This window comes from Staurois parvus, unplaced genomic scaffold (assembly GCF_062004578.1).
Source record: "Staurois parvus isolate SC_StPar_1 unplaced genomic scaffold, SC_StPar_1.0 ptg000616l, whole genome shotgun sequence".
NCBI lineage: Eukaryota > Metazoa > Chordata > Amphibia > Anura > Ranidae > Staurois > Staurois parvus.
The window spans coordinates 846,547-860,088 of record NW_028318412.1 but is presented as its reverse complement, the minus strand read 5'-3'; the positions used below and the strand labels follow the sequence as shown (position 1 = coordinate 860,088).

The 13,542-nt window shown below is 42.5% G+C and overlaps 1 protein-coding gene across 4 annotated transcripts in view; it reads right to left on the bottom strand.

Moving 5' to 3' along the window:
* Positions 1–13,199, bottom strand: part of SH3BP4 (SH3 domain binding protein 4) — a 69,941-nt gene extending 56,742 nt beyond the window's left edge. The window contains exon 1 of one of the 4 annotated variants that reach the window (XM_089693156.1): positions 13,063–13,199. The gene's annotated coding sequence lies outside the window, so the exon portion shown is untranslated. Of the gene's footprint in view, positions 1–7,237; positions 7,389–13,062 lie in introns of those variants that run through there. The other 3 variants (XM_089693159.1, XM_089693157.1, XM_089693158.1) reach the window with 3 other exon arrangements.
* Positions 13,200–13,542: the final 343 nt, after the last annotated feature.

Genomic DNA, 13,542 nt, shown 5'->3' with positions numbered 1-13,542 from the left:
ACACTTCACTAAAAAACGCCAGTGGAATACTTCATACTAATGTCTTCATGTGACCACACCATTGACGGCTGCCATGCAGACCCTATAGACTACGTGACACTACATCAAAGTGCCCAAGAGTGTTTTACATGAATGCTAGATCTGGATTGAACCAGGACACCAGTTTTTCCCTTCTTCCTGAGACCCAGTAAATGACATGCCTGAATGAAGGAGAGGTAGCCAGAAGAAAGGAAATGCCAGAATAGTGAGTGAATTACATTGTAAACTAGGGAGGAGATTGAACATTTATCCCAGATAAGAGGCTGTAGCTGCTGGGGCATGGCGGGGCTATTGAACGATGAAAGATAAGCACATCTGTCTGTAAACTGTGAGAGCACCCAAACAGTCATTCGATACTGCATGTAGACGGTGTATACATTTCATTCAGATTAGATTAATGTATGATGAGGTCTGGTGACAACATCCGACTGTACAACGAAATGCACATGTGCTGGAGCATTCTTAACTATTATTACCTAGCTACCATTTTATACCCGATTTGTTCATTTAGATTTTAAAATGACACTTAAATCCAAAATCTTTTTCTTTCAAAAAAGGATAAATCAATCTTTCTTTAAAAAAAAAAATGCACATTTTGTTTGCAGGTAAAAGGAAAAAAAAAAAAAAAAAAAAAAAAGCGCACATTTACCTTTTTTCTTTTCTTTGGATCCTGTAAAGCATTGTGGGTGCAATTTCAGGCTGCTGCAGACTGTCAGTGTACCTCCGACAGGGGCAGGCAGTTAGGCTACTTTCGCACTGATCTGCTGCAAAAAACCAGCAAAAACGCAAAGGCGTTTTTACCGCATGAAGCGTTTTCTAAAGGACACGCGACTTAAAAATTGCACCAAAAAGGCTTCTCAGAGGTGTTTTTGCAGGCATTTTCCCATTGATTTCAATAAGAAGAGTTGTTCTTGGGGCATTTTTTTAACTCACCAAACATGCCCCAAAGATGTTGCAAGCAGGAGGTTTACACCGCACTGCACCACCTCAGTGTGAAGACATACACAGATATACATTCACATACATAGGGAAGCGTTTTTCTTGAGTTTTTCAGGTGCTTTTTTTAACGCAAAAACGCTTCAAAAACTCAGTGTGAAAACAGCTCTACTGAATGACAAGAAGTTCAATGAACTACAAGAGTGCTCACCAGTGCCCTCGCAGTTCATGGAGAACCACAAGCCGTCAGCCGCAATGGCTGATGGAACTTGTAGGCATTCATTCATAGCACTCTGAATAGAGCATGATGTGGATATGTAGGTGGAGCCCACACAGCCGTGCTGTTTTAAAATTGTGACAGTGGGTGTAGGGAGAAGATTCCCAGCCCACTGTCATAGGGTGGGGTGCTGTGGGGTGGGGGGTTAAATTGGGGGGGGGGGCAGGAGCATTGCCCACCCTTAAAACAGGTGGAACATGTAACATGTTCCCAAAAGTGAACTTAGCCTTTAATTTTGGACAAAGTAGAAGGATTAGAATACCATTCAGGTTTTTAATGTTGTCTGACTTCATGGGCCTTTGTAAACACATTCTCCTAGCAGGAGAAAAACAGCTTCAAAAAAGCGCCTAAGCAGAATTTCTGCAAACATGTTTAAGTGTGTCAAGCTCCTGGGTGTTTATTTCATTGGCCAGAGAAAAAAAAACAAAAAAACACTCAAGCACTAAACTTGCCTAAGGTTTAGACGCATCAGGTGTTGTTTCTGCCCAAAAGCTCCTATCCTGAATTCAATAACTCGTGCATTCAAATTTCTGGCCTTAAACACTTATGTCTGCATTAACACATAGGCTAACAGAGGTACTTTTAAAGGGCAGAAAAAAAAAACAAAGTCAATCATCTGTATGTTTACTATTACCACCGGAAGTAAAACGGTTACATTTTGGATTGTCCCCAGAAAAGTAATGAAGGGAAATCTTCCAATGGGGACATTAGTCCTAGATTGTAAGCTCCAAGGAGCAGGGCCCTCCTATCCCTCTTGTATTGAAGCTGTATTGTCTCCCTTTATATTGTAAAATGCTGAGCAAACTGTTGGCGCTATATAAATCCTGTATAATAATAATAAAAAATAGTTCTGGTGACAACCAGGGTTTCCCTCCCTTTGGAGTGATGCTCTCTCACTTTCACTTCCTGTTTAGGCTATGGGACAGGATGCAAATGGAAACCTCCAATAAAAGGCACAGATAGCCAAAAAAACAAAAAACAAAAAAAAACCCATCACAACACAATTATTATACAGTATTTATAAAGTGCCAACAGTTCGCTCAGCGCTGTACATTACAATGGGAGACAGAACATGCAACAGTACAATAACAATACACGAGGGGTTCGAGGGCCCTGCTCCTTGGAGCTTACAATCTAGGAGATAGGGGTTATAACCATCCCTTAAGCCGGCCATAGAGGGATTTAATCTCAGCATAGACCTGCAGGAGGTTCAATCCATCTATGGGCAGCCTAGTTGTAGTGAAGTCCATTCATCAATCAACTTTAGTACAACCAGCTTGTTTGCTATGGCTGCCAGCAGCAATCATTGTGTTCTGCCGGCAGGAAATGTGCCCCCCACCAGCAGCACACAATAACGCTGAGGGAGGGATTCCCCCATCAACATTAACTGTGTAGATGGGGGAATTGAGTAATTTACTTTCCTGCAAAATGTGGTTGCAGGAAGGAAAATTGCATCGATCTACAGCTTGCCTTACTCTATCCAAAGTTAGAACTAAATGCAAAACCTTTTTTTTTTTTTTTTTATTTTAAAAAGCAATGAAATGTCTTTGTATGTAAATGTCCAAGATAGTTATTAGCAAAACCTTCCTTGATGACTTTTAGCCACAGTCACCCTGCCCTATAATGTATCCCTCAGGCAGGTTCCCTATGCCAGCCAGCAGACCCTCTTGTGCGAATACCTCTCTCACCATCCACCTCCCCCATTTATAGTGCTGGAAAAATATTTAGGTTTGGCAGGTGCAGTTACTGACAGCAAGTGTTCCTCGCTCATCAGATGCAGACAAGAAAGACAGGCACTACCTAAAGCAGGGAAATGAGACTTCTGAAAGGAGCCTAAGGCACAATATTTTACATTATAAGCAGGAGGATTACCAGATCCACGTGTTTCTTGTATTTGCTGTAGACTGGTGGACGATGTTTTCTGGATGCAGCAACACTGGCAGGTTCTCAATGGCAATTTGGCAGTGGTTGCTCCCATATTATCCCGCTGACAACTTCGTTCTGAAGGGATGGGGTTTGGGGTGGTCATTCATAACCATCTCTTAAAATCAGGAAACATACCCAAAAAAGTCTATAGGGATCAACTGCACTGGCACAGCCCGGGAAAAAGATTTTGAGGGGTTCTGATGTGATTGTTCAACTCAGTTTAGTACGTATCTGAGGTGGATAGGAGGGGGGCTTAATGTAAGTGGGGGGTGGACAAAAGGATTACATGTACTTTCAAAGAAAGCACAATTATTCTTTAAGGCCTTATTCACTCAGGATGTTTTTACAACTGCTCATAGGGGCAACTGCCATTTATTTTTCCTGCCTTTAAACTCCCCTGCGTGTTAGCCTATGTGTCCATGCACATACATTTTTAGAGGAGTTTAGTGGCAGGAGAATTCAGAGGCAAAAGAAAAAAAAAAACCCACTGCCAATGTGCCCAGGAGCAGCAGAGTTTTGGCACAATAAAAAAAAAAACGAAAAAAAAAGCTTGACACTTCTAAAATGCATGTAAATGCGTCTAAAGGCGCAAAATAAATTAAGGCCCAAATGTTTGATGTGGCTAAAACACGTTACACACTTTTACAAGCATCAGGCTGTTTTTTGTTTTTTTTTTAAATGCTGCTGTCAGGGGAAAGACTTCTAGGAGAGTTAAGAAAACATCCTGTGTGCATGAGGCCTACATAGGAGAACTTCCACATGTTCAAATTAAAGCCTTCCTGCCATGATCTCAGTTAATAAAAAGGTACAACTTTTGAACATGAAAAAGAAATTAGGGATCCTGTCCATCAACTCAGTCTTGATAGAGACTGGAGAGTTGAGGAAAACATATGTTGACTGCCATTGCTGGCCTCCTGGAAATGCTGGTTGACAGCCAGTGTATCTTCTTTCAGAAAACAGTGACAACCTACATAATTCTTGTACTTTAAAATTAGCCAAGTATGTATTGTTTTTAATTAAACAGACTTCTTCAGCTGTGACATTGGCTTGTCTTAGGACTAGGCTATGACTTCCATAGAAAATGGAATTCATTCTTTAATGATTTTTTTTTTTTTTTTAATACATCTCAAGTAGGAGCACCAAAGACCTTTCTTTACAATCTTTAGGTGTGACCAAACACTGACTGGTTCTAGGACTTCAGCTATGCTATGACTTCCAGGAAATGGGACCGAATATCGTTTTTTAATAAAATGTTGGTTACGTATGCCCTCAAACCGCAGCACCAAAGACCTATTCCAACAAATGATCTAACATTGTAACTACTTCCCTGAGGACATGTTTCAAACACTGCATTGTCATAGGATTTGCCGCTTTGACAATGGAGACATCAAAAAAAGAAAAAAAAATCCCTCGTTTTTCAAGAACGCCCGTTCTGGCCAATGCATTACTGTGATTTTAAATAAAGTCTTCCATGCTGCAATTTCTACATGCTGACCAGCAGTTTTTGCCATTCAAGAGAAGGAAAAAGGTTCCTTCAAAATGCAATGTAAGTCAAGTATGGAAACACTCATTAATGCAATGTCCGTCAACTCAAGTTGGAACAATCCCCAATGCTTTTAATTTGGCAGCAGTGAAAAACACACACGTGCAAACACGCGAGCGCACACACACGCGCACACCTTTAGCTGTCTCAGACAAGAACATTTCATATGTATTGCCTCACATCAAACATCGAGGATGGGCTTGAATATGATTTGTTGCTATGAGACAGACAATCCTATCTTCAGGAAATATGACCTTCAGAAACTTTGGTTAGGCCTGCTATTTATGGTTGTCACCTACAGCCTTCAGCTCTGCTCATTTTACCAAAACAGAAAAGTAAAGATCAAACAGGTACTGCGCTTATCGTGAAGTATTTTGTCACATATGCGCAGTACGAAGAGTTCGATTTTTAACTCCTTCCTGACAGCCGCGTATGCATACCCAAAGAAAACCGGAACTGTGCCGAGAGCGGGCACCGTGCGTGCTCCCAGCACAGTTACCGGCCCCTAACACAAAGCACCCGATCTCTACTTGTGATCGGAAGCTTTCTGGTTATGTGACCACTGTAACAGCCAATCACGGCAGTCACATGATCAAAACCCTCAGCATCTGAAACCCCCTTAAAGTGTTACTAAACCCAGTACAGTAAAATCAGTCTGTATATACAATAAAGCATGCTTGTTATACTCACTGTGGAACGTAAGGGGTTAATCATCAGAATACTTTCATCCTGTCTTCTCTGATCCTTTCCTTTTTCTACTGTCCCCAATCCATCTACTTATAGTACAGAGCTCTAGGAGTCACTCTGCACATGCTTAGTTTAATGTGTATTGCTAGAGGGATTTTTGCATGTGATCAGCACAGGGCCAATCAGCACTGTCCAGGCTTTAACTAGTGCTTGGCCAGACACTAATAGCCACAAGACTGCTATATACTTCTGATGAGAAAAAATATTTATCAGTTTAACTAAAATAAATTGCATTACCATGTTCTGCACCAGATATAATGAATGCAGGGTTCTGGGTTTAGTAACACTTTAAAGGGCCGGGAGGCACCAGAGCCAAGGGGGTTAACGAGCGAGAAACACATTAACCTTTCAATTTATCATCCATTAGGCAGAAGTTTCCAAACCTTTTCGTTTGATTTTGTGGCTCAAAAAAACCCAATTTTCTATTTGTGCCCTCTGTTTCCTCTTGTACCAAATTGCATTGTAACTGTAATGCCTACCTTCATTTTGTAAAGTGCTGCGCAAACTGTTGGCGCTACATATCCTGTAGAATAATAATAATTTACTGGACAAAAAAAAAAAATGAACAAACTGTCCAAATGATGGATTTTCGAATGATTTTTCATCTAGTGTATTGTCACCATAAGACCCTGACCCCCAGTAAGACTATAACCAGTGGAAAGAGCTGGGAAATGCAGTACAAACATCTTGTTAGCAGGCTCCACAAAAAAAAAAAAAAAAAAAAAAAAGTCAAAAAAGTCTGTCGTTTAAATCAATCTATCAGCCTATCTAGAACAGAAATATCACTTTTGGGTAAGCCAACCCTTTTGCGTTAGTTCAGTGGACTGTAGTATTTTTAAAATTGCCTGCGACATTTTCTGTAGATGAAAGGCAATCTCCTACAGCCTGCAGACTATAATCATTGCAGTGAAGCATATGTGTCTTCCAGCTGCTCTGTTTGGAACAAACTGCTGCCAACTATATGATCATAATGATAGCAAAGAAAGCCTTGTATGCACACACAAAACAAAAGCTAGGAGCACAACACGGTAAACGTGCAAATCTCTACTGTCGGATTATGAAAAAAAAAAAAACTTACCCTAAGGCTGGAAAAATAAAAAAAAAGGCACGTAGTATATTTGTCCCTAACTGGTACACTCCCACAGGTGTTCCGGCTTACATGTCAACCTCTGAGACGTGGCAAACAAAAATGTATTTACCAAAACAGAAGCAGCCCAAAGGAAGTAGTGACCTTCTCTAATACAACATACAAGACCGGTATACTACATACTACAGCAGATTAGCCAGCATTTACTCCACGCAGAACCTCAGCAGTGGTATATTACGTTATGTTTTTGTTTTTTGTGTTTTGGTATATTACGTTATGTTGTTGTTTTTTGTATTATGGTATGTTTTTGTTTTGTTTTCTGTGTTTTGGTATATTACGTAGCCCTGCCTGGAAATCTTTTGCACGGAAGGAGTTAATTTGTCGGCGGTCACACGTCTACTTAGTGTACAATCTTCCAGCAGCAGAAACAATGAATGAGGATTTGCCCTATGAAAACCTCCTGAGAGCCCTTCAGTTCTGAGCCAGGGCCTTGTACACACACATTACCATGGATACCTCAGCGGCTGTCCTGACATCCGCTTGTTTTCATCCTTTCCAGTTGTACGAGTCAGGTTTACGCAAACAGAGAGCTGCTGAAAGCCGTGTGAACAAAAACAAAAAAAAGGCAAAAAACAAAAAGCAAAAAAAACGAAAGTTGGCTGGCACATAAAAGGCCACTAACCTAACCAAAGTGGACCAGTCTCTACGCTCCAGTCATAGCCGTCGTCTCCTCTGCAGTTTGTTACGTCTAGAATAAAAGCTGTACGCCAAGTGCAGGTGTGGCGTGGAACATATATCCCCAGGAACCTCCATGTTGAACATGTCCTGTGGGTTTAGGAAACGAGCGCTGTAAATGGGAGGCAATTAATTCCCAGCAGCTCCAGAGCAGCAGTAAGCACAACGCCTTGGCTTTATGGCTCGGATGAACAACTTTAACAACCAATTAATGGCACGCTTGTAAAAGATAAAAACAGATTACCGTAAAATTGCAAGAACTGTTAATCTGGTTATGTGAAACAATATGATATACTATGGACCCCCACCCCTCACCCTTCTCCCCCCCCCCCTTCTCTCTGGGACCAGAAACTGAACTGAAAGCTGCAGCCAAGTAACCCGACACAGTCAGGAGAGAGCAGCTCAGCTAGCAGGCGTACAGCCGACAGCCTCACACTACTTCTACAGCACCCCCAAACTAACGCCCAACCTGGGGAACCAACTGCAACCAGATGCATCCTGACCACGCCGGCACAATGGAATGAATGCAAACACTTGTGTCGGTACTGGGGAGCTGGAATGTAATGTAAGGAAAAAGCATGGAGAGTAAACATTTACGGAGGACAGCTAATTTTAGCAGCTTGCAGGAAGGGTCATTAGCATGGCCTGGTGTCAGATGACTGGCTACACATGAGCTACAGATATTCATCATTGGAAGCCATCGGGACGCAGGCAGATGCATGGACTTTCTGTATGTAATTCTCACTGGACACATGCATGAAAAAAAACATCTGATTGTCTCAGCGTGTGAAGTTCCATTTTTTTTTTTAGGAGCCCGGAGAACATGGTGTTCTGTGGTCACCCAGTACTGGCAGGGTTACATTTCCCTCTCAGCTCCAAGGTGTCAGCATATGGGAGGAATCAGAAGAACATTCCAATGACGTCAGCTTACCGGATCTTCACACAAGTTTTGTATGAAAAGTGCGCTAATATGAAAAAGTCTTCTTACCCATGGCAACCAATCCCTCTGTGCAGAGATGAAAATAAAAAGAATTCTGATTGGTTGTTATAGGGAACAAGAAACATTCTTTCTAGCGCGCTTTTCAAACATAAGTGCCTTAATGTTACCATCTGACAATAGGTAACATGAATTTGCATGGATGGGACAACAGAAGTCAGAAACACCTTAAAGGGCCATCAACTTCAAATAATATTGGATTCATATTAAAGATCTCAGAGCCCCCCCATTCACACCTTTGCAGCTAGAAGATCCAAAATGCTCATCAAAACAAATCCCATGTTCTTCAATTTTCTCTTTTGACATCTAAGCATGCAGACGCTTGTAGCATGAAAATACTGTATATCTCCAGCACACCACGGATCCTTGAAATATTGGCTGAACGTTTATTCAGGTGAACACATCACAATGGTAGAGTGACACTTTTTGGGACCATGCAGCACCCCTTTGTCGGGCGTTGGATGACATCACATACCTGATGAAAGGGTCATGCGTGGCCATGAAACATTGCACTTGTGACATGATCATCTGAATACATGTTCAGGGCTGGTTCACACCAGATGCAGTCCAGAGCATTTTTAATCTGCATCAGAAACGCATGGACAGTGTTTATCATGGATTCCAATCACCATAGTTCACACTAATGCAGTGCCTTCCTGTGCAGACAACAAAAGTAGAACGTGTTGCATGGAACACATCTGAAACATGCCTAAATGCATCAAAAATGCATACGTCCTCAATTGAGATAGAAAAAAAAAAAAAGGGGGGAGAAAAATGCACCTTAACGCATCAAGAACGCAGAAATGTTGGGGTTCACTTGCCCTCAGACAGTATTCAAGGATCCTTGGTGTGCTGGCGACATTCTTTGACTTAGACCCCATGTACACGAGCAGCTCCTAAATTCGAGTTTAGGAGCTTTTGCCATTTTTTTGCCAAACCTCCTAAACTCAACTCCATAAAAGCCTGTGTGTCCATATACACATAGGCTTTTAGCAGAGTTTAGAGGAGGTTAAACCTCCCTCTTCTGAACGTGGAAGAATTGCGTTCAGGATAGGAACGTTTTGACCGCCGACCGCGGGAAAACAAAAAACACGGCAAAACTGTGGTACCATGTTTTGCGTTTTCCTGCAGCTGGCAGACAGGGTAGGCTTGTGTACATGGAGCCTTATGGTACCAGCTACCAACTGCTACAGCTTCTGCTTACATCTTGCATTTTCCAGGCACAGTTGTGATGGGAATATTATATGTATAGCTTAAAAGGGTAGATAAGCCACTTTTGCAGCAAAATGTTTTTTTTGGCCCCACTAAGTTCAATGAGGGCACGCAAAAAAAAAAAAAAAAAGTGCATTACTTTTTTTTTTTTTAGGTTCTTCCATAGTAAAAGTCTATGGGCCAAAAGTCAAAAATGCAAGCAAAAGTGAGCAGCAAAGTGGCTAAATGGTTAGCACTTCTGCCTGGCAGTACTAGGGTCATTGGTTCGAATCCCAACCACAGCATCACCTGCCTGGAGTTTGCATGTTCTCCCTGTGCCTGCGTGGGTTTCCTCCAGGTACTCCGGTTTCCTCCCACACTCCAAAGACATGCTGGTAGGTTAATTGGCTCCTGTCTAAATTGGCCCTAGTATGTGTATGTATGAATGTGAGTTAGGGACGTTAGATTGTACGCCCATTGAGGGTTAGGGATTGATGTGAATGTAATATAAATGTAAAGCACTGCGGAAAATTGACGGCGCTATATAAGTACCTGAAATAAATAAATAATAAGCAAATAAGCAACTGTGTGACACTATACCAAAAAAAAAAAAAAATCACCCATTTACACTCCTCCAGTGGGAATGGGGGCTGAGAGAGTTTCGGGACTTCTCTCTACACACAGCTGACCTCTTTGTCCAGTAAGCCTGTATACTGTCTGAGAGCACTTCAATAACACGCTGGCAGGTTATTCAGCTCCGGTCTAGTTTGGGCCCAGTATGTGTATGCATGAGTCAGGGAGCCAATGTTGGCCAAACACCATTCGTCTTTTTTGTCCAGCCAGTAAAAAATCATCAACTTCCTCCATTCTCCTTATACAGCATGAATAGACGAATCCTCCTGCTGAGCTACTGCATTGTGACAGCCGGGAATGACAGCTGTCAGAATACCTGACCAGAGGCTACATATGATTGGATGCAGCTTCTGCTCAGCAGACAAGTTTTCACCTGGCCCCTTTGATTTTTCCAATCAGAGGATGTCATGCAGGAGGGTGGTCCACAGGGCCACCCACTAAGTGAGTTTTGGCTGGTTCATCCCGAAATTTAAACAGCATATGACCAGCTTTAAGTTCCTTAAGGGCAGAACACACAAATGTAGAGAATGTAAAGTGCTGAGTAAATGGTCTGCATTGTATACATACCTGTAATAAATCATCACTGAACAGGCAGCACAGAGAACAAAACATCACACCTTCCTCTGGGGCCCCTGACAATCAGCTGTCTCGGAGCAGACCAGGGAACTCGCTACTTGTCTATCCTACAATAGGATTTGCTTGGCTACTATACAAAAAACACAGATACTGATTTCAATGAGTTTCAAAATCCAGGGATCAATTGCTTTAAAAAACAAACAAACAAACAAACAAACAGGTAGTCCTGCAGCAGGATTTAAAGAGGATCTACCATACTTCTCTGCCCAGTAATACCAGTGCAATCTGCCAATTGAAATCGCATCTAATGAATGTGAAGGTCAGTGTCTTGACGTGCGATTTTCTGCACAGCAATTTTGAAAGTCATTCTTGCAGTTTATTGTGATTTCGCATACAGAAAATATAACGGAAATTGCAAAACAAATCACAAGAAATTGTTGAAAGTCTTCACAAGTTGCAATAAAGTTTTCAGAAATCACACACAAATTGCAGCGGTGTGACTGTTGGCTAAATCTGCCCATACACTGTGCAATCTCTACCATCAACTATGTAGTACCAAGGCCTGCCAACTTGAATGGATTGCTTTGGCTTGTCCTCCAATCACACACTTTTGGTAAATCTAAACCAAGCCATAGATGATGCAACTTTCTCTAGGCTGCAGGAAAGAAAACTGCTTGATACCCCATCAACACAGTCAGTGCTGATGGGGGAATCCCTCTGCAGAGCTACTGCGCTCTGCTCATGGGGAGCCTTCCCTGCCGGCAGAACACAATGATGACTGCTAGCTGCTATAGCCGCTGGGAGCGATTGTATGAAACAAAAAAAAAATCTGACAGGCTGGTTGTACTGAAGTCAATTGATGGATCATCTTCAGTCCATAGATGGATCAAATCCCAGCAGGTCCCTACTGAACCAGCCAAGATTCCATCCATCTAAGGCTCACCATACATGTTACAATGTGACCATTCAATCTCTGTACAAGCAACCTTAGATCTACCAAAACTATGTAATAGGAGGACGTGCCCCATCCATCCAATTCATTAGTATCTGATCAGGCAGGCCCTTGTACTACATCATTGTTGGTAGATCAAATGTGAGGTGAGCTTAATAAGAGATTGTCCAATCAGATTGTAAGGTGTGAGATGAGCTTAAAAAGAGATTGTCCAATCAGATTGTAAGGTGTGAGATGAGCTTAAAAAGAGATTGTCCAATCAGATTGTAAGGTGTGAGATGAGCTTAAAAAGAGATTGTCCAATCAGATTGTAAGGTGTGAGATGAGCTTAAAAAGAGATTGTCCAATCAGATTGTAACGTATGTGAGCGTAAAGGAGATTGTCCAATCAGATTGTAACATGTGAGATGAGCTTAAAAAGAGATTATCCAGATTGTAACGTGTGAGGTGAGCGTAAAGGAAAGTGTCCAATCAGATTGTAACGTGTGAGGTGAGCCTAAAAAGAGATTGTCCAAACAGATTGTTAGGTGTGAGATGAGCCTAAAAAGAGTTTGTCCAATCAGATTGTAACATGTGAGATGAGCCTAAAAAGAGATTGTCCAATCAGATAGTAACGTGTGAGATGAGCCTAAAAAGACATTGTCCAATCAGATTCTAAGTGTGAGATGAGCCTAAAAAGAGATTGTCCAATCAGATTGTAACGTGTAAGATGAGCTTAAAAAGAAATTGTCCAATCAGATTGTAACGTGTGAAGTGAGCTTAAAAAGAGATTGTCCAATCAGATTGTAATGTGTGAGATGAGCTTAAAAAGAGATTGTCCAATCAGATTGTAACGTGTGAGATGAGCTTAAAAAGAGATTGTCCAATCAGATTGTAACGTGTGAGATGAGCTTAAAAAGAGATTGTCCAATCAGATTGTAACGTGTGAGATGAGCTTAAAAAGAGATTGTCCAATCAGATTGTAACGTGTGAGATGAGCTTAAAAAGAGATTGTCCAATCAGATTGTAACGTGTGAGATGAGCTTAAAAAGAGATTGTCCAATCAGATTGTAACGTGTGAGGTGAGCTTGGAGGCAGATGAGATTGCTTTGTGTATGGCCAGCCATCAGACACAATAGAAGTGGAGAAGCCCTGTAGGTACAGCACGTCCACCTATGTGGTGTGAGTGGCTGACAGATCTCTCCCATATGTTCCCTGCTGATTGGAGCACACAGCCTCCGCACTACACCGATCTCCAGCACCATGTCATAGAGGAACACCCCAGAGAGGAGCAATCAGGGACCCCCCATGGGAAAGCCAGGAACAAACAGGAAAGCTCTCCGGAGAGGCAGACATGCCCCGCGATGCGTGCACAGCATCCATCCCCTGAAGTAAGTTGTCCCCGCAGGATGACAGCCCCGATCGGGGGGGTACTGATCTCTCACCTCTGTGTCCGGCATGCTCCTGTCACCCCGGGTCACCACAGCTCCATCGCCTCCTCTACTCTCTCCACAGCCTCACTGCTCCGTCCTGGCAGCTTTCAGAGGAGGGGCGGAGTGTAGGGCCGGCCCTGGGGGCGGGGTTTGTCCGGGGAGGAGGGAGGAGACTCTTGGTCCTTATTAACTCGTGCAGAGCAGATCCAAATCTGCCGTCTGTGCCAGGAATCCCGCAGGATCGGGGTCAGCTCGGTGCACGTCACAGGGGGGCTGAGAACTGGGCACTCCTAGGGCCAATCACAAGGCTGCATTCACACGAGGGTTGTCTACCTCGAAGCTCCAAAAACACTCAAACTTAAAGCCCCAATTGTTCCCTATGGTGCCTGTTCACACCTGACCACTCAAACGGGCTCCAATTCATTTATTTATGTTTTTGGAGCTTCAAGTTACACAACCCTCAAGTGTGAATGCAGCCTAAGTTGTCAGCGA